This window comes from Lathyrus oleraceus, chromosome 3 (genome assembly GCF_024323335.1).
Source record: "Lathyrus oleraceus cultivar Zhongwan6 chromosome 3, CAAS_Psat_ZW6_1.0, whole genome shotgun sequence".
In the NCBI taxonomy this organism is placed as follows: Eukaryota; Viridiplantae; Streptophyta; class Magnoliopsida; order Fabales; family Fabaceae; genus Lathyrus; species Lathyrus oleraceus.
Genome location: NC_066581.1, coordinates 416,781,825 through 416,805,097, shown reverse-complemented (window position 1 = coordinate 416,805,097; position 23,273 = coordinate 416,781,825). Strand labels below are relative to the sequence as shown.

Genomic DNA, 23,273 nt, shown 5'->3' with positions numbered 1-23,273 from the left:
GCCATCTTTTCCACCCATACGCGTAAGGCTTCCCCCCATACGCGTACCAACATCTCATACGCGTATTGCCTAGTGCCATACGCGTATGACCAGAGACCAGAGCTCTCAGATCTGCAATGGCTTTCTCTACTACGAGACCTATCCGATTCAACCTTCTACAGTCCAAATTTCACACACAATTCATTCATATCATCTAACACGAATCATACACTTTCGATTTCACAATTTTCTAACCTTTCTACCTCTAATTCCTACGAATTTCGTCAATTATAATCAAATTTTCGTTCATCTCAAAAGTTCCACAATTCAGCATATATCATCCAATCAGAGGTAAAACAAATGGTCTATTACTACCCAGTACATATCATCCCATAATACCCGTTAATTGATGATAAACCCCCCTTACCTGAGTAAATCCGGCAAATTCTGCAACTTCAAGCTCTTCCTCTTCTCTTGCTCTGCCTTTTGCCCTTTTTCCTCTTTCAACCGCTTCTCTCTGTTTTCCTTTTCACGTGAAAACCCTTTTTACCAAAAATGGGACTTTTTATTATTCCAACTTATTTTTATTCCAATAATTATTATTCCAAAATAATAATAATAATAATTCAAACTTCCAATTATTCAATTAAATTAATAAATAAAATATTAATTTAAATTAAATAATTATCTTATTTTAATTGGGGTGTTACAACTCTCCCCCACTAAAAGAGTTTTCGTCCTCGAAAACATACCTCAATCGAACAACTCCGGATAAGACTCCTTCATCTGGCTCTCCAGTTCCCAAGTCACATTGCCACCTGCTGGTCCTCCCCAAGCTACCTTCACCAAGGCAATCTCTTTACCCCGCAATTGCTTCCACTCTCGATCCTCGATCCTCATAGGTGATGTTTCAACAGTCAGGTTATCTCTCACCTGTACATCATCTACTTGGACCACATGCGACGGATCATGAATGTACCTCCTCAACTGAGACACATGAAAGACATCATGCAAATTCGCAAGCGACGGCGGTAAAGCGATACGATAGGCTACCTCTCCTATCCTCTCCAAAATCTGATAAGGACCAATAAATCGAGGTGTCAACTTCTTCGACTTCAAAGCTCGACCAACACCCGTTATCGGAGTAACACGAAGAAACACATGGTCTCCCTCTTGAAACTCAAGTGACTTCCTTCTCTTGTCATGATAACTTTTCTGACGACTCTGAGCAATCCTCATCTTCTCCTGAATCATCTTAATCTTTTCGGTAGTTTGTTGAACAATCTCCGGTCCAACCACAGCACTCTCACCGGACTCATACCAACACAAAGGTGTCCGACATCTCCTACCATACAAAGCTTCAAACGGTGCCATACCAATACTCGAGTGAAAACTATTGTTGTAGGTAAACTCAATCAAAGGCAAATAACAATCCCAAGCACCTCCTTTTTCCAAAACACAAGCTCTCAAAAGATCCTCCAATGACTGAATCGTCCTCTCAGTCTGACCATCAGTCTGCGGATGATATGCAGAACTCAATCTCAGTTTAGTTCCCAAAGCCCTCTGCAAACCTTCCCAGAACTTCGATGTAAATCTAGGATCTCTGTCCGAAACAATACTCGACGGAATACCATGCAAACTTACAATTTTCTCAATATACAACTCGGCTAATCTCTCTAACGGATAATCCATTCTGATCGGGATGAAATGAGCCGACTTCGTCAATCTGTCAACAATCACCCAAATAGCCTCAAAATTCTTACTTGTCCTCGGCAAACCAGAAACAAAATCCATACTGATACTATCCCACTTCCACTCTGGAATAGCCAACGGTTGCATTAGCCCAGACGGCTTCTGATGCTCAATCTTCGACTTCTGACAAGTCAAACAGGAATAAACAAAACTCGCAATTTCTTTCTTCATTCCCGGCCACCAAAATAGCTTCTTCAAATCATGATACATCTTCGTAGCTCCAGGATGGATACTCAAACCACTATGATGTTCTTCCTCCAGAATACTCTTCTTAAGCTCAGTAACATCCGGAATACACACCCGACTACCAAATCTCAAAACACCATTCTCATCAACTCTGAATTCACCACCTTGACTTTGATTCACTAAAGTCAACTTATCAACCAAAAGCATATCAGATCTCTGACCTTCTCTGATCTCCTCCAGAATGCCACTTGTTAATCTCAACATTCCCAATTTAACACTATTGTGAGTACTCTCACCCACCAAACTCAAGTCTCTAAACTGCTCAATTAAATCCAATTCCTTAACCATTAACATAGACATGTGTAATGATTTTCGACTCAATGCATCAGCCACTACATTTGCTTTACCCGGATGGTAATTCAAACCAAAATCATAATCCTTCAGAAACTCTAACCATCTCCTCTGTCTCATATTCAGCTCTTTCTGATCAAACAAATACTTTAAACTCTTATGGTCACTGAAAACTTCAAATCTTGACCCATACAAGTAATGCCTCCATAACTTCAGAACAAATACCACAGCTGCCAACTCTAAATCATGCGTCGGATAGTTCCTTTCATGAACCCTCAACTGTCTCGAAGCATAGGCTATAACCTGCTTATTCTGCATCAACACACCACCTAAACCCAACAACGAAGCATCACAGTAAACCTCAAATGGTTCCGACGAACTCGGTAATATCAGAATAGGAGCAGTAGTCAACCTTCTCTTTAACTCTTGGAAACCTTCTTCACATTTCGAATACACCAAAATGTCATCAATAAACACCACAACAAACTGATCTAGATACGGATGGAAAATCCTATTCATATACTCCATAAATACTCCAGGCGCATTAGTCACACCAAAAGGCATCACAGAATACTCATAATGTCCATACCTTGTTCTGAAAGCAGTCTTCTGAATATCCTCAGTTTTCACCCGTATCTGATGATACCCAGATCTCAAATCTATTTTGCTGAACACACTCGCACCAACCAACTGATCCATCAAGTCATCAATCCTCGGCAAAGGATACCGATTCTTGATCGTCACTTTATTCAGTTGCCTATAGTCCACACACAACCTCATAGTACCTTCTTTCTTCTTAACCAACAACACTGGTGCACCCCACGGTGACACACTCGGACGAATAAATTTCTTATCCAACAGATCTTCCAACTGACTCTTCAATTCAGCTAACTCAACAGCAGACATACGGTACGGAGCCATCGATATCGGTCTAGTACCAGGTACCAAATCAATCGAGAACTCAACTTCACGCTCTGGTGGCAATTCATTCACCTCTTCCGGAAACACATCAGGAAAATCACACACCACTGCTAGATCACCAATCACCAGTTTATCTTTAGCCTCCAAAGTCGCTAACAGCATAAACAACTCTGCCCCATCTGCCACTTCCTCATTCACCTGCCTTGCAGATAGAAACAAACTCTCTCCTTCCTCAATCTCAGGAAATATTACAGTCTTATCAAAACAGTTGATAGAAACCCGGTTAAACACCAACCAGTTCATACCCAGAATAACATCAATCTGCACTAACGGAAGACACACAAGGTCTATCCCAAAGTCTCTTCCAAAAATATTCAAAGGACAACTCAAACAAACCGAAGTAGTAGTCACTGAACCCTTCGCAGGAGTATCAATCACCATACTACCAAGCATCTCAGATATCTCTAACTTAAGTTTCACAGCACAATCCAAAGATATAAAAGAATGAGTCGCACCTGTGTCAATAATAGCCACAAGAGGAAAGCCATTAATATAACACGTACCTCGGATCAAACGGTCATCTGCAAAAGTCTCAGAACCTGATAAAGCAAAAACCTTGCCTCCTGACTGATTCTCTTTCTTCGGCTTAGGACACTGTGGACTGATATGACCCAACTCTCCACAGTTGAAACAAGTCACAGTCTTCAACCGGCAGTCTGCAGCCAAATGACCACCCTTGCCACACTTAAAACATTTCTTCTCATTACTGGTACACTCGTGGATACGATGCCCAGCCTGACCACATCTGTAACACTTAGCAGGAGCACTAGAATCTCCCCCACTAGGCCTCTTCATCCCACTCTGCCTCTGAAAACCTTTGCCCGCTGCATACGGTTTTCCAAGATCAACCTGATTCTTACCCTTCCTATCAACCCTCTGCTGATAGCTCTCTGCTCTGGCTTTGGAATCCTGTTCAAAAATCCTGCAACAGTCAACCAAATCAGAAAACACTCTAATCCTTTGATATCCAATAGCCTGCTTGATCTCGGGACGCAACCCGTTCTCAAACTTCACACACTTTGAAAATTCTCCAGCAGCCTCACTATAGGGAGTATAATACTTTGACAGCTCTGTGAACTTAGCAGCATACTCAGTTACAGACCTGTTACCCTGTTTCAATTCCAAAAACTCTATCTCCTTCTTTCCTCTGACATCCTCGGGAAAATACTTCCTCAGGAATCTCTCTCTGAACACCGCCCAAGAAATCTCAGCATTTCCAGCAGTTTCCAACTCAGTGCGGGTAGCAACCCACCAATCATCAGCTTCTTCTGACAGCATATGTGTACCGAACCTGACCTTCTGATTCTCAGCACACTCAGTTACTCTAAAGATCCTCTCTATCTCCTTCAACCACTTCTGAGCACCATCTGGATCGTATGCTCCTTTGAACATTGGAGGATTGTTCTTCTGGAACTCACTCAACTGACGAGCAGCTCCCATTCCCATAACATTCTGATTTCCTCCAAGTACTCCAGCTAGCATACCCAGAGCCTCAGCAATTACAGCATCATCTCTACCTCTTCCAGCCATCTCTATTCTGAAAACCCAAACAACTAAAACAAATAAGTACTGATAGGGTTACACAACACCTATCCCGTACAGGGGAAACAGAATAATTACGACTCGACTCGACCGACTATGCTCTGATACCACTAATGTAACACCCTTCTAAATACCCCAAATTATTATACTTAAAATAACAATATTTTCATCAGAGTAATTATGCCCCGAAGGGTGTCACACAAACATTTCACCACATTCATCAGATTATCCTGTCATGCTCATTCATTTAATTAAAATAAGATTCTTTGCATAATTCGCAGCGGAATAAATTCAACATCAATGTAAAACATGTAACACGATACATGTAAATCATTCAACAACCAATATCAACTTAGTTAAAACATCCCCTCCCGATGTTACATCTATCAGAGCATGACCCATAAGAAACTACTCTAGACTCCAAGCATTAGCTTCTAATCAACTCACTTCTCGTTACCTGAAAAATAGGCGTAAGGGTGAGTTCCTCAATCAATATAATAAGCATTATAGAACAACATGTAATGCCAAGTAATTAACACATTAATTCACCCTAATTAGACTACGCATTCAGCAACAGTAATATCCATTCAAACATCATACTCAACAGTACAATTCTCCATCATATTCAATCATTAACAACACAACACACAACACACATATGATACTGGAATACATCCAATCATATCATATGCCACACATTCATTATGCAATGAGACTCTATGCATGCGGTACCGACTATTTGTGAACATATAGTTCAACCTCACCGTCCAAATCCAGGCACGGCTACCAAGCTCACTAGTCCCACTCATTTGAGACATAGTGACTCACTCACTAATTCCTCACCATGGGAATTAGCTACCACCCCAAATGGGCCATGAAATGCACGCTACTCACCTAGCATGCAAACAATCAACAACAGTCCAAAAATGACTAAACTCACTAATTCCTCACCATGGGAATTAGCTACCACCCGAAGGCCACAATATGCATGCTAATCACCTAGCAATGCAACATCAACAATAATCAAGAATAGACACATGCTCACACTCTAAGCCATAATACAGTCTATTCACAAATGTATACATTCACATCATCATGTATACCATCACACATTATCAACATAATTAATCACAAAAGCATATCATATCATGCCACATAATCAAACACAGTATTAGCCCGCTCTACTAATACCTATACCACTCAAAACAACGGGAAATGATCCCTACAACATCATATCTCAGCTAAGTACATCACTCAGCCTAAACAACCAAAAACTGCACAACAACAGTTCAGGAAAATCCCAACTCTGCCCATACGCGTACTGCCCATGCCATACGCGTATTGCCCAAACCTGGCCAACTCCATACGCGTAATGCCTACTCTCTTACGCGTATTGCGCATTTCCTCGCCCAACTCATACGCGTACCACCTATCCCATACGCGTACGCTACGCGTAACAACTTCCCATTACGCGTACCAACAGAGACCAATTCACGTTCAAAATGCCATCTTTTCCACCCATACGCGTAAGGCTTCCCCCCATACGCGTACCAACATCTCATACGCGTATTGCCTAGTGCCATACGCGTATGACCAGAGACCAGAGCTCTCAGATCTGCAATGGCTTTCTCTGCTACGAGACCTATCCGATTCAACCTTCTACAGTCCAAATTTCACACACAATTCATTCATATCATCTAACACGAATCATACACTTTCGATTTCACAATTTTCTAACCTTTCTACCTCTAATTCCTACGAATTTCGTCAATTATAATCAAATTTTCGTTCATCTCAAAAGTTCCACAATTCAGCATATATCATCCAATCAGAGGTAAAACAAATGGTCTATTACTACCCAGTACATATCATCCCATAATACCCGTTAATTGATGATAAACCCCCCTTACCTGAGTAAATCCGGCAAATTCTGCAACTTCAAGCTCTTCCTCTTCTCTTGCTCTGCCTTTTGCCCTTTTTCCTCTTTCAACCGCTTCTCTCTGTTTTCCTTTTCACGTGAAAACCCTTTTTACCAAAAATGGGACTTTTTATTATTCCAACTTATTTTTATTCCAATAATTATTATTCCAAAATAATAATAATAATAATTCAAACTTCCAATTATTCAATTAAATTAATAAATAAAATATTAATTTAAATTAAATAATTATCTTATTTTAATTGGGGTGTTACATCGTACATGCCACCTTTTGTTTGAGGTTTTTCTACCACTGTTCGGTCGCTTCCCCACTGATAATGATTTTGGGCCATGCTCTCGATAAGTTGATAAGCGTCGGTGTAAGGTTTATCCATAAGCGCACCACCGGCGGCGGCGTCTATTGTTAACCTTGTATTGTACAAGAGACCATTGTAGAAGGTGTGAATTACTAACCAGTCCTCTAAACCATGGTGTGGGCAAAATCTCATCATGTCCTTGTATCTTTCCCATGCTTCGAAAAGAGATTCGTTATCTTTTTGCTTAAATCCATTTATCTGAGCTCTCAACATAGCTGTTTTGCTTGGAGGAAAATATCGGGCAAGAAAGACTTTCTTCAACTCATTCCATGTGGTGACTGAGTTGGAAGGAAGAGACTGAAGCCATCTTCTAGCTTTATCTCTTAACGAGAAAGGAAAGAGACGAAGTCGAATTGCCTATGAAGTGACACCATTAGCTTTAACAGTGTCAGCGTATTGGACAAATACGGATAAATGAAGGTTTGGATCCTCGGTAGGATTTCCAGAAAATTGATTCTGTTGCACTGCCTGCAACAGCGAAGGTTTAAGTTCGAAGTTGTTCGCTTCGATTGCGGGTGGAGCAATACTCGAATGCAGCTCATCCTGCGATGGAGCAGCGTAATCTCGAAGAGCACGAGCTGGTTCGGCCATCGCTGGTATCGTTAAAGGAAGGAGATTTTTGAGATCAGGAACTTCGATTGGAGGAAGATTGTTTCTAGCACGATACTCCCGAATTCGTCGTAATAATCGGTGATATTGTTCAACGCCGTTGATTTTTAAGTAGTACGACTCGCCTTGTGAGCGAGTGTGTGGCATACAAATCAACGAAAAAGGGAAAAAAAATAAAAATTTCCTTAGTCTCTACAGCGTAACAGAAGAGTTACGATATCGACTAAATAAAAGTCCCCGACAACGGCGCCAAAAACTTGGTCGCGACTTTATGAGTCTATCGGGGTACTAACTGCAAGCGCACAGTCTAATCGCGTAGTTTTAAAAGATATCGATCCCACAGGGACTTAATGAATCGATCTACCATTTTTCTAGGGTTACTGCGTAAAGCTAAGGCGGATGATACTTTAATGATTAGGGGAGAAAAGTAAAACTAAATTTGGATCTAGATAAAATATCAAATAATATGGATATCAGTATGTAGTTCGTCGTATTTGGGGAATCAAATCTTCGTTGGTCTTTTTCTTAATTTTAAAATAAGTCTTTTCAGTAGACACTATTAATTAAAAGTCTTTTCCTCAAACTCTCGCTCTGTTGAATTAGACTATGACTTTATATTTTAACGTACGCTCTCATTATTTCGTTAAGTCTAAAATCACTTTTGAAAATAATAGAATCTATAGAAACTCCTTTTGAGAAAATACTAACCATTTAAACGCCCTCGTCTTAAACTCTTGCTCTGTTGACTTAGATTATATGATTAAACTTAAATGCTTAACTCTCGTCCTCACATTTAACGTTTAAAAATAATTTTTGAAAATAATTAGAATTTAATTAACCTTAAAAATTGCTTTCGCCCTGATTTAAAGTTAATGTTCAATTTACACTGTCCAGTTAAAAACTCAAACCGTCGTTCTATTGATTTTAACTTCTTTATGTCTTTTACTCTCGTACAAAAACCTTGGCATTAACTTTGTAAATTGAGACCAGAAAAGAAGTGACTATATTCTGAAATAAATTTAAACCAACTCAATTTGGATTCCTTTATTCCGCTTACTTTACATACCGATATCTAAATTAATTAGCCAGACATGATGAACATGCATAAACAATAATCATGCATAAATACGACCATATCAAACAAACAACATATATAAACAGCGGAACAAAGCATATGTAAATTAAAACGATAAATCAATTAATTAATGAACCTGGAAAAATACTAGAAATCTGGATTTTATCTCCTACGCTTCGGTGCTCGAACACTCCACCACAAGTCGGTTGGATTTATTATTCACAATTCTCGATCAGATAGGAAAGTAAAAACAAGGAAATAAAATACTATGATCTAACGTAAGGTTAGATCCAGTAAAAATTACACAATAGTTTCCGGTGTAGAAACTATCGTGAGAAAGTAAATTGTATGCTTCAGAAATTAAACTAGAAAAAAAAAGAAATAAATTGCTTGAAAAATTAGAATGTTGGAGAAATTGTACGGAGAAGAGAGAGCTTTAATTGGATTTTGTGAGGTTTATTTATATTAACCTCCCAAGATAACCGTCTCCTAGAATGTGTCTTCAGTATGGTTCAAAGCGTCTCCGAGTGCATGAGAGAATTTAGGGGAAACCGTCCACTCAGTCACGCACGTAAAGCCCAAAATATAGGAGTGGAATGTGTGATGTCCGTCACACTATGTGTTACGGTCATAACACTAGGTCTTAGGACGTGGCGATCGGCACGTGCTTGTTGCGGTCGTGACAACAATTTTTTTGTTCCAAACGTGGGCTGGGCTTTGGTGCTTCAGCTTGCTGCATTTCCTAGAAAACCTTCTTTTTGCACCCCTTTTCTTTCTTTTTCACATGTGCTTTAAATAATGATACCTGAAATAAATAATAAGAAAATGCCGAGTAATATCGAATAATATAAAATAAATTGAATCAAATAACGATATAATTTAATTAAATCAAGTCTAAAAATGTGATATAGTTTCATGTTATCATTAAACATCCAGCAGGTACAAGATATCTTATGTTAAGACATCACATGTGACAACTTGTGAACACTCTTGGTTTTACCAAAATTGCTGCCAACACCTAGAACCAACAAAAGTAGCAACCTCAAAAACAGTAGGTTGGTTGTGAAGGAGAAGAGCGATCCAAAATGCAGCGGAATTAAAAAAAATCTCCTTTAGTGATCCTTACGAATGGGCATGATCAGTGATAGAAACGTTACCTCTTGTGACAATTGAAACCTTTAATGCAGATCTACGGAGCGATCACGAACGTTGAATGGTGACAACGCCTCTACTAAGTCCACACGAACATATTACTTCAATCTCAGTGCTAGTTGCTACGAATGAAGGCTTTGAGTGAGAGAGAGAGAGAAACAAAATTACAACTGCACAAATGCTTCTGCACAAGGGTTCTATTTATAGAACCACTTGTGTGGGTTGCAAGCTAAAAACCCCACTTAAGTGTATGTGACCCATATCTTATGATATGCCAAAATCACTTAAGCGCGTGGTACCTTACCATATTTCGTATTCTACTTAAGTACACCGTATCTTACGATGTTTTACAATTCACTTAAGTGCACCGTGTAACACCCTTCTAAAATACCCCAAATGTTTAATAATAAAGCAACAACAATTAAATCATACATATCAGAGTAATCATGCATCTCAAGGGTGTCACATAACAACTTCTTCACAAAAGTCAACATAAAATCAGTCATGCTCAATTTTATTCAGCATAAAACTTCTTTAACAATACGCAGCGGATAAAATATTTCAACATCTGTAATTCATCAAAATTAACATTTATTCAACAATTCAAACATCCCGTCCCGATGTTACATCTATCAGAGCATGACCCTCTAACCACACTAGACTTCAAGCACTAGCTTCTATTCGACTCACTGCTCGTTACCTGAAAAATATAGCTGTAAGGGTGAGTTCCTCAATCGATATAACAAATATTATAATTTATCATGTTATGTTAAGTAATTCTACACGTTAATCACCCTAATTATATCATGCATTAGGCAACGGCACAGTCAACTCAATTATCATATTCAACCACAACGTAAGGGCAACTCAATAACAACATAAAATGCAACTCGATGAGACTCGACTCTTCATGCATGTGGTACCATTTGGAGTAAAACTCCCAACTTAAAATCACTGCCAGTTTAGTGGGCATCAAGGCATAAGCCTTCAACTTTCAACTTAAAATTTTGCCAATCCAGGCCAACGTGGTGTGAGCAAAAGCCCCATAATTTTGCCAATCCAGGCCAACGTGGTGTGAGCAAAAGCCCCATAATTTTGCCAATCCAGGCCAACGTGGTGTGAGACAAAGCTCCGACTTAATGCATATGAATGTATATGGCATGTACGACTTGCAACCTTAACAACATAATAGCAACAGCAACACAACAGCTTTTTCAACAACAACAACTTAAAATCAACGTTGGCTCATCAGCCTACTACTCAGTATTTTCAACGAAACAACTTATATTCAACTTTGGCTCATCAGCCTACAACTCAGAGTTTTCAATAAAACAACTTATCACATATTTGCATCAACATTTCACAACATAAAACCCAACAAAATTATTCCTCACGATTAGCTACAATGGTTCAATCACTAATCACATTTACAACATAAAAAGATTAACTATTTTCCACTCTGCAAAGACTCTGCTCAACTGGAGGGAGTCGGCGCAAAGGCCCCTTGCGTCGACGCATGGGGTCGACGCTTAACTCACGGGTCGGCGCCAAAATGCCTTGTGTCGACGCATGCAGTCGGCGCATGTCCCACGGGTCAGCGCACGCCGACCCTATGGTCGACCGCTCGCGCGCCGACTCAGTTTTTCTGAGTTATTCCAAAGTTCTGTTAGCTTCACGCAGATCAGGTTTTCCGGCCGCTTCCGCATCTAAACCCTTTCTAAGAAAACCTAATTTGTCTCTAATTTAGTAGTGCCGAATCAAGTTTTTAATCGGGATTCGTGCCATAGTCTAACATTTACGACCCACACAGCTATCAATTCAATTTACAGTTTTTAACACGGTTTATTCAACGTCAATTTCAGCATATACAGTCCCAATTAGGGTTAATTTAACGGCTTATCACTACCCATGACATGTTAATCTATAATACCCATTAACCGACGATAAACCCCCCTTACCTGAGATAATCCGGCAATTCTCTAAGCTTTAGCTTTTCCGTTCCTCAACCGTGCTTTTCGGCTCTTTGCCCTTTTTCCTCTTCTCTGCAGCTTCTCTGAGTTTCACGTGAAATCTCTTCTGTTCCAAAATATGAAACCCTTTCTTTATTCCCACATATATATATATTCCAATTATTATTATTCCAAAATAATAATAATAATAATAATAATAATAATAATCCAATAATCCAATTTATTTAATTAAATTAATAATTATATTATCAACTTAATTAAATAATTCTTTTTTCTTTATTTGGGGTGTTACAACTCTCCCCCACTAAAAGAGTTTTCGTCCTCGAAAACATACCTCAAGCAAATAACTCTGGATATGACTCTTTCATCTGACTCTCCAGCTCCCAAGTCACATTGCCACCTGCTGGTCCTCCCCAAGCTACCTTCACTAAGGCAATCTCTTTACCCCGCAACTGCTTCAACTCTCGATCCTCAATCCTCATAGGCGATGTTTCAACAGTCAGGTTATCTCTCACCTGTACATCATCTACTTGGATCACATGCGACGGATCATGAATATACCTCCTCAACTGAGACACATGAAAAACCTCATGCAAATTCGCAAGTGACGGCGGTAAAACGATACGATAGGCTACTTCTCCTATCCTCTCCAAAATCTGATAAGGACCAATAAATCGCGGTGTCAACTTCTTCGACTTCAAAGCTCGACCAACACCTGTTATCGGAGTGACACGAAGAAACACATGATCCCCCTCTTGGAACTCAAGTGACTTCCTCCTCTTATCATGATAACTCTTCTGACGACTCTGAGCAATTCTCATCTTCTCCTGAATCATCTTAATCTTTTCCGTAGTTTGTTGAATAATCTCCGGTCCAATCACAACACTCTCACCGGACTCACACCAACATAACGGTGTCCGACATCTCCTACCATACAAAGCTTCAAACGGTGCCATACCAATACTCGAATGAAAACTATTGTTGTAGGTAAACTCAATCAAAGGCAAATAACAGTCCCAAGCACCTCCTTTTTCCAAAACACAAGCTCTCAAAAGATCCTCTAATGACTGAATCGTCCTCTCCGTCTGACCATCAGTCTGCGGATGATATGCAGAACTCAATCTCAGCTTAGTTCCCAAAGCCTTCTGCAAACCTTCCCAGAACTTCGATGTAAATCTAGGATCTCTGTCCGAAACAATACTCGACGGAATACCATGCAGACTTACAATCTTCTCAATATACAACTCAGCCAATTTCTTTAACGGATAATCCATTCTGATCGGAATGAAATGAGCCGACTTCGTCAATCTATCCACAATCACCCAAATAGCTTCAAAATTCTTACTTGTCCTCGGTAAACCAGAAACAAAATCCATACTGATACTATCCCATTTCCACTCTGGAATCGCCAACGGTTGCATTAGCCCAGACGGCTTCTGATGCTCAATCTTTGACTTCTGACAAGTCAAACAAGAATAGACAAAACTCGCAATTTCTCTTTTCATTCCCGGCCACCAAAATAACTTCTTCAAATCATGATACATCTTCGTAGCTCCAGGATGAATACTCAACCCACTACGATGTCCTTCTTCAAGAATACCCTTCTTAAGTTCTGTAACATCCGGAACACACACCCGACTACCAAATTTCAAAATACCATTCTCATCAATTCTGAATTCGCCACCTTGACCTTGACTCACTAGAGTCAACTTATCAACCAAAAGCACATCAGATTTCTGACCCTCTCTGATCTCATCCAGAATACCACTTGTTAACTTCAACATTCCCAATTTAACACTATTGTGAGTACTCTCACACGCCAAACTCAAATCTCTAAACTGTTCAATTAAATCCAACTCCTTAACCATTAGCATAGACATATGCAATGATTTCCGACTCAACGCATCAGCCACTACATTTGCTTTACCCGGATGGTAATTCAAACCAAAGTCGTAATCCTTCAGAAACTCTAACCATCTCCTCTGTCTCATATTCAGCTCTTTCTGATCAAACAAATACTTTAAACTCTTATGGTCACTGAAAACCTCAAATCTTGACCCATACAAGTAATGTCTCCATAACTTCAGAACAAACACCACAGCCGCCAACTCTAAATCGTGCGTCGGATAATTCCTCTCATGAATCCTCAGCTGTCTTGAAGCATAAGCTATAACCTGTTTATTCTGCATCAACACGCCACCCAAACCCAACAATGAAGCATCACAGTAAACTTCAAATGGTTCCGACGAACTCGGTAATGTCAGAATAGGAGCAGTAGTTAACCTTCTCCTTAACTCTTGGAAACCTTCTTCACATTTTGAGTCCCAAACAAATGCTTGCCCCTTTCTAGTCAACATCGTCAACGGTAACGCCAACTTAGAAAACCCTTCAATGAACTTCCTATAATGACCAGCCAAACCAAGAAAACTTCGAATCTCAGCAACAGACTTCGGAGCTTCCCACTTAGATACCGCTTCTATCTTGGAAGGATCAACAGGAACACCACCTCTTGAAATCACATGACCAAGAAAACTTACCTCTTCTAACCAAAATTCACACTTGGACAATTTAGCAAATAATTTCTTTTCTCGTAGAACTTCCAAAACCACTCTCAAATGCTCAGCATGCTCTTCTTCCGATTTCGAATACACCAAAATATCATCAATAAATACCACAACAAACTTGTCTAGGTATGGATGGAAAATCCTATTCATATACTCCATAAATACTCCAGGTGCATTAGTCACACCAAAAGGCATTACAGAATACTCATAATGTCCATACCTTGTCCTGAAAGCAGTCTTCTGAATATCCTCAGTCTTCACACGTATCTGATGATACCCAGATCTCAAATCTATCTTGCTGAACACACTTGCACCAACCAACTGATCCATCAAATCATCAATCCTCGGCAACGGATACCGATTCTTGATCGTCACTTTATTCAGTTGCCTGTAGTCCACACACAACCTCATAGTACCTTCTTTCTTCTTAACCAACAACACCGGTGCACCCCACGGTGACACACTCGGACGAATAAATTTCTTATCCAACAGATCTTCCAACTGACTCTTCAGTTCAGTTAACTCAACAGCAGACATACGGTACGGAGCCATCGATATCGGTCTAGTACCAGGTACCAAATCAATCGAGAACTCCACTTCGCGTTCTGGTGGTAATTCATTCACCTCTTCAGGAAACACATCAGGAAAATCACGCACCACGGCTAGATCACAAATCACCATCTTATCCTTGGCCTCTAAAGTTGCTAACAGCATAAACAACTCTGCCCCATCAGCTACTTCTTCATTCACCTGCCTTGCTGATAGAAACAAACTCTTTCCTTCCTCAATCTCAGGAAAGACTACCGTCTTATCAAAACAATTGATAGAAACTCGGTTAAACACCAACCAGTTCATACCCAGAATAACATCAATCTGCGCTAGTGGAAGACACACTAGGTCCATCCCAAAGTCTCTACCAAAAATACTCAAAGGACAACTTAAACAAACCGAAGTAGTAGTCACTGAGCCCTTCGCAGGAGTATCAATTACCATACTACCAAACATCTCAGATATCTCTAACTTAAGTTTCACAGCACAATCCAAGGATATAAAGGAATGAGTCGCACCTGTGTCAATAATAGCTACAAGAGGAAAGCCATTAATATAACACGTACCTCGGATCAAACGATCATCTGCAGAAGTCTCAGAACCCGATAAAGCAAAGACCTTGCCTCCTGACTGATTCCCTTTCTTCGGCTTCCGACACTGACTTCCAATATGCCCTTCTTCGCCACAATTAAAACAAATCACTTCCTTGTGCTTGCAATCAGCTATTGCATGCCCAGTCTTACCACAGCGAAAACACCTCTTCACTTCAGCAGTACATACATTACTCTTATGACCAGCCTGACCACATTTGAAGCAAACTATACCAGTAGGAGCACCTCCCCTACTAGTCCTCTGAGCCGGAGCAGCTACTTGTTTCCCTTTTCCAGCTGGAACATCATACGGCTTGCCACGGTTTTGATGCTGCTTTCCCCTGCGGTCACTGACAATCTTATAATGAGCATTATTGTCCTCTTCAAATATCCTGCAGCTATCAACCAACTCAGTAAAAATGCGTATCTTCTGATACCCAACAGCCTTCTTAATTTCAGAGCGCAATCCATTTTCAAACTTGATGCACTTTGAAAATTCAGCACCAGCACCAGTGTAATGAGGATAAAATTTGGACAACTCCACAAATTTCGCAGCATAATCCGTGACAGACATGTTCCCTTGCTTCAGCTCAAGGAATTCAATCTCCTTCTTACCACGGACATCCTCTGGATAATACTTCCTCAGAAATTCCCTACGGAATACATCCCAAGTAACGACTTCACCTGCCGCGGTCAACCTCTCGTGAGTCTCTAGCCACCAGTCATCAGCTTCGACTGCTAGCATGTGAGTACCATACCGAACCTTCTGAGCTGGAGTACAATCCATAACACGGAAGATTCTCTCAATCTCTTTCAACCATCCCAAGGCTGCATCTGGATCATGCTTTCCTTTAAACACCGGCGGATTCTCTCTCTGAAAAGTCGCCAAGCTACGTGATCCAGCATCTCCACCAGCATTTGGCAAGTTCTGCACGGCTTGTGCCATTGCTTGCATTGCGGCAGCCATTGCAGCGTCATTCCTTCCAGCCATTTCAACTTATCAATACAACACAACTTAAAGTTAGCTTGGTAACAATACACAATTGTTAGACAAAACGACACGACAACTGGCCGGACGGACCGACCTGCTCTGATACCACTAATGTAACACCCTTCTAAAATACCCCAAATGTTTAATAATAAAGCAACAACAATTAAATCATACATATCAGAGTAATCATGCATCTCAAGGGTGTCACATAACAACTTCTTCACAAAAGTCAACATAAAATCAGTCATGCTCAATTTTATTCAGCATAAAACTTCTTTAACAATACGCAGCGGATAAAATATTTCAACATCTGTAATTCATCAAAATTAACATTTATTCAACAATTCAAACATCCCGTCCCGATGTTACATCTATCAGAGCATGACCCTCTAACCACACTAGACTTCAAGCACTAGCTTCTATTCGACTCACTGCTCGTTACCTGAAAAATATAGCTGTAAGGGTGAGTTCCTCAATCGATATAACAAATATTATAATTTATCATGTTATGTTAAGTAATTCTACACGTTAATCACCCTAATTATATCATGCATTAGGCAACGGCACAGTCAACTCAATTATCATATTCAACCACAACGTAAGGGCAACTCAATAACAACATAAAATGCAACTCGATGAGACTCGACTCTTCATGCATGTGGTACCATTTGGAGTAAAACTCCCAACTTAAAATCACTGCCAGTTTAGTGGGCATCAAGGCATAAGCCTTCAACTTTCAACTTAAAATTTTGCCAATCCAGGCCAACGTGGTGTGAGCAAAAGCCCCATAATTTTGCCAATCCAGGCCAACGTGGTGTGAGCAAAAGCCCCATAATTTTGCCAATCCAGGCCAACGTGGTGTGAGACAAAGCTCCGACTTAATGCATATGAATGTATATGGCATGTACGACTTGCAACCTTAACAACATAATAGCAACAGCAACACAACAGCTTTTTCAACAACAACAACTTAAAATCAACGTTGGCTCATCAGCCTACTACTCAGTATTTTCAACGAAACAACTTATATTCAACTTTGGCTCATCAGCCTACAACTCAGAGTTTTCAATAAAACAACTTATCACATATTTGCATCAACATTTCACAACATAAAACCCAACAAAATTATTCCTCACGATTAGCTACAATGGTTCAATCACTAATCACATTTACAACATAAAAAGATTAACTATTTTCCACTCTGCAAAGACTCTGCTCAACTGGAGGGAGTCGGCGCAAAGGCCCCTTGCGTCGACGCATGGGGTCGACGCTTAACTCACGGGTCGACGCCAAAATGCCTTGTGTCGACGCATGCAGTCGGCGCATGTCCCACGGGTCAGCGCACGCCGACCCTATGGTCGACCGCTCGCGCGCCGACTCAGTTTTTCTGAGTTATTCCAAAGTTCTGTTAGCTTCACGCAGATCAGGTTTTCCGGCCGCTTCCGCATCTAAACCCTTTCTAAGAAAACCTAATTTGTCTCTAATTTAGTAGTGCCGAATCAAGTTTTTAATCGGGATTCGTGCCATAGTCTAACATTTACGACCCACACAGCTATCAATTCAATTTACAGTTTTTAACACGGTTTATTCAACGTCAATTTCAGCATATACAGTCCCAATTAGGGTTAATTTAACGGCTTATCACTACCCATGACATGTTAATCTATAATACCCATTAACCGACGATAAACCCCCCTTACCTGAGATAATCCGGCAATTCTCTAAGCTTTAGCTTTTCCGTTCCTCAACCGTGCTTTTCGGCTCTTTGCCCTTTTTCCTCTTCTCTGCAGCTTCTCTGAGTTTCACGTGAAATCTCTTCTGTTCCAAAATATGAAACCCTTTCTTTATTCCCACATATATATATATTCCAATTATTATTATTCCAAAATAATAATAATAATAATAATAATAATAATAATCCAATAATCCAATTTATTTAATTAAATTAATAATTATATTATCAACTTAATTAAATAATTCTTTTTTCTTTATTTGGGGTGTTACACACCGTACCTTACGGTGTTCCTTAGTTACTCTATCTCTCATCAATCCGTCCTTTTGTGTGTGACCCTGTAGGTTTTTGCGACATTAACAATTATATTAAATCACGTATTTAACATAATAAACAATGAGCGGTATCTAGCAACACATCACTGCTACCTGAGACACGAAAATGTCATGTGATATGACAAATCCTTTTGTGATAATACTTATGTGTATAATTACCCTTTTGCCCATATGTCTATATTGAACACAAGGCATAGACCGTGTCATCCTTGTCCAATTCAATATTGGGCCCGTAGACATTTATCATGTTACGCAGGATGGACAAATTCCATCTAGGTCACTCATGTCCCTCAGCATACTTCGTGGAGTATCCATCAATTGTCTTTATGGTCATCCAATTACGGACAATGTTTGATCAATAATAAGACACTCGACTCTACATCTAGGGTCCATAGTGGTTTCAGGTCGAAGGGTGGTATACACCACTATCACCATGAGAATAACTTATGACACTTTACATAACATTCTATAAAGTATTCTCATAACGGATCAATCCAGTATAAATATTACTCTTAATATTCATACCTATGTTTAAGACTCGATAACTCCTTATCTATGATCCATGAGATGTGATCATCAGTCTATATACATAATAATCTTAATGCTTTAATGTTATCCCACTTTATAACAAAGCTCGACTACAGATACTTTAAGAATAATGCCCTTATGTTGAATGGGATCTCATGATTAAGTCACACTTGATACGTTAAACGGACTAACTATTCTAGGGACTTTATTAAACAAACATAATAAAGAATTTTTTTTTATTATTAATAAATAATTCGATACAAGTACCAAAAGTATTGACCTCTAGGGCTTACACCAACAGGTTGTACAATCTTCCATCTATATATCTATTTTTTTTAGTAATAAATATAAGTTTCAAGTTGTGGAAATTCACTTGATTGAGTCTCTGTCTTGTCATGAGGAAACTCTTGGCATGTGTGTTATATGTGTACAACATATTTGATAGTTTATGTACGATGATGGGACCGATGTTGTTTTTGTTCCTAAAATCTACGAAGGGAGAAAGCCGTTACCAATAGTTCCGGAGCCTATGATCTTCCCTTTCTAATCACCTCCAAAACCTACAAAGCCACCTGACTTAAGTTTCAAATCTTGGAACATATGCCTTCTTCATGTCATGTGTCGTGAGCACCTAGAATCTGCGTATCATGATTGGTGTTTCAATTGAGCTGCTAAGGATGTCTGCAACATATATTATCTTGTCCTTAGGTACCCACATATTTTGAGTCTTTTTTGGTTAATTCTCCCAGAGTTCTTAGAGAACTTGGGTCATTGTGCAGAATAATCATTTTGTGTATACGCATAAGAGAAATGGGAAATCAGAGCTTTTGGTTTTGCCTTAGATTTTCAAATAGGTTTTTCTTTAGGCACATAACAAATTCCTCATCTTCCATTTTCCTTCTATCTATGTTTCTAGGCAAAAATGTCTGAAAAGATTTGTCATATTTGTTTATGACATTCTTAGAATCCACAGAAGCTTCTGAAAACATTTCTTCCTCAAGTTTAGAACTTTTACTTTGAAGAGCAAAATTTTCATTTTTCAGAATAAAATTCTTTTCGTTCAAAGTAGAAAAATCTTTTTTAAGCTTACTATGAGCTTCAGATTCAGATACTTGGACTTGTTACAAATCCTTGTATTTGTTATGAAGCTCATAATATTTCTCCAGAATTTCAGAAAGACAAGATTCTAATTCAGAGCAAAATAAGTTAGGAAATAGCTCTTCAGAATTTAACTCAGATTCAGATTCTGGTTGGATCTTTTCATCAGATGCTTTTGTGCTTGCCATCAACGCCACATTAGCTTGCTATTCCTCAGAGCCATCTTTTGAGGATTCAGAGTCATCTCAGGTAGCTATCATACATTTCTTCTTCCATCTGAAGTCTTTCTTTTTTGGTTTGTATTTCCTCAGCTTGAGACACTCATTCTTGTAGTGACCTGACTCCTTGCACTCAAAGTAGATAACGTCTTTGCCAACACTTGACTTCTTCAGTCCAGATGTAGACCAAAGCAACCACCTGTCTTTCTGGAGTCTCTAAACTTGCTTTGTCTTTTCTTCCAGAGTAGATTAACTCTTCTGGAAAGAAGAAGCAATTGATCTTCTTCTTCAGAGTCTTCTTCAGAATCCTCTTCTTCTTCAGCTTGAAAGGTTTTAGTATTTTCAGACTTTCCCATGGATTTCAGAGCCACGAATTTAACTTTTCTTTGGGGCTCATCCTCTTCAAGCTCTATCTCATGACTTCTCAAGGAACTCATAAGTTCTTCAAGAGTTGTGTTGTTCAGATCCTTAGATAGTTTCACTGCAGTTACCATAGACCTCCATCTCTTGGGTAAGCTTCTGATAATTTTGTTGACATGATCTGCAGTAGAGTGAGTAACCTTTGTCATGTTTATGTTTATATTTGTCCATTCTCTCTTAATGCCACATTAATTCCTTGCAATGTCTACACTCAATCATTGCATCATCCAAATCGTAATAGCCTGGACATAATAAATGAAATTCATTGATAATGCTAGAATAGGTAAAAGTACTTATAACTATATATTAATATATATTTACCTAGAGTGTTACATTCAGACTCGTCTCTTCTTGAAAATGGTGGGGAGTTGTCGTCATTTTTCAAACTTGAATCATCTTCAGATTCTTGTGCTAATTAATTTTTTTTTTGTCAAAACATTAATAAATACTAAAAAATTCATACCATTTGTCAGATTATATTTAATAAAGTATGATCATATAATTTCAATGAACCGAATTCAATCAAACATGATCATATAGTCTAGCACAATCTATTACATGTTGCATCATATTTGAAGTTAGAAAAAATGCTAAAACATCATCGATTTAATACCATAGATTTTATCATCCACGGGGATTAAACCCTCTTGCTTAGAAACTTTAGTAACAGAGATATGTGAGGCTAATATTTTTCAGACAGTTAGAACTAAAGAAACAATGGACATTAAGAGAACTAAATAGCAAGAGAATAAAGGAGGATGAAATAACTCAACAGACCAATTATTTAATACCCTTTACATAACCTCAAAGTTTTGACTATAATTTTAAAATCCAAGTAACTTACTATATTAAAGGGGCATTAAAAAGAGATAATGCTAATATTGTATGTATGTATTTTATACTATTATATATTATGTGTTACTTATAGTATATAGTATATATGTATTACTTAAAGGGGCATTAAAAAGTAGAACGGTCTATAAAGCTTCCATGAGAAGCCATCTGAATGTTAAAAAGTGAAATAAAAAGTGTGGAACAATGAGTATTTATGTGCTGATATGATGCCATTGTCATGATGAATCGATGTGTTGATATAATGCTTAAACAAAAAATGCTTGAACAAAAAAATGTATTTAACAGTGAATATTTATGTGCTGATGCTTGAACAAAAAAAAGTATTCACTTTGAATTAAGAATTCAAAAATACGTGTTTAATAGTGCATGCTTAAACTTCACCCATTGACATTGATGGACAACAAAGAATTACGGTGCATACCTAAGAACCGGTCGTAGTCCGAATCATCATCACCATCACTTTCAAAATCCAAATTTACTGTAGATGTAAAAACCGGGCAAGTTACAGGTGTTGTGGATGAAGTTATTGTTGACTTTTCCGCAAGTGATATGGATAAATAATGATTAGAACTGTGAATAACAGTGGTACCACGTTAGTATGTAACAAGGATTATCATAATAAGTGTTTGTTAATGGTTATTGTACTAGTTTGATCTTACGAGTGTCTGTTGTATAGTTGTTGGTTTGTGCAGAATATGAATTGGTTGGTCCTTCTTCATAAGGTTGTAAACTCTATCTGGCGCTCCAAGACCCTTATTCGGGTGACCCCATTATTTGTTTAAGAGGCAGTGGTGGACTGATATTGTTTTGAAAAACTCCACTACTGTACAAATAATGGAAACATGATTAAAGAAAAATATTTCACAACAGAAGTAGGTTAAGACTTAGCAAGTCTTACATTCCAGTCGTAAATTGGTTGAAACGTTGCAGCGTTTTCTCTAGGAAAAAGTGCATTTGGATTTATATTTTCAATTCCCGTTCGAGTGGCCACTATGGAGAATTTAGAGAAAATGTTTGTTCGGTTAAATAAATTTGGAGGAGTTTGAAATTGTGTCGACCCAGTGGATTGTGTTTGTTGCAAGATGGCATCTATGCGTTGTCCATCATCAGAGACAATTTTGTTCATAACTTGTTGGCTTGTACTTAATAGAATAATATCTGAAAGGGGAATTCGATTGGTGTTAGTGATGTTTGTAGTAATATCGTGTTTAATGCACTTTGTTTTTTTGTTTTGTTTAATATGCAGAATCTTCGCAATCTCGCTCTTTTAGTTGAAAAACTCCTCAAATTGAATGACTCATAAGTCATAAACCACCAATTATTAAGATATAATCGTGCTATACTGTGGAAGTTAGTTTTCCGTTTTCATTCATATACGAAATATAACCGTGAAACAAAAGACAAATAAAATCAAGTGATGGCAGCAAGATAGATAACTAAATTGTTGAAAAACATAAAACATGATATATGAATATCTATAGAACAATGTCAATATACAGAT

The 23,273-nt window shown here is 38.7% G+C and overlaps 1 long non-coding RNA gene and 1 pseudogene across 1 annotated transcript; one reads left to right on the top strand and one right to left on the bottom strand.

Moving 5' to 3' along the window:
• Window positions 1-7,192: 7,192 nt before the first annotated feature.
• LOC127133033 (uncharacterized) lies at window positions 7,193-7,292 on the top strand (annotated as a pseudogene).
• Window positions 7,293-19,574: 12,282 nt separating this feature from the next.
• On the bottom strand, window positions 19,575-22,829 carry LOC127127998 (uncharacterized). The gene is made up of 5 exons (XR_007805606.1): window positions 22,671-22,829; window positions 22,432-22,595; window positions 22,194-22,342; window positions 21,239-21,328; window positions 19,575-21,159 (listed from the first exon to the last, which is right to left on the bottom strand). It is a non-coding gene; the product is annotated as an uncharacterized LOC127127998 (long non-coding RNA).
• Between the last annotated feature and the right edge of the window lie 444 nt (window positions 22,830-23,273).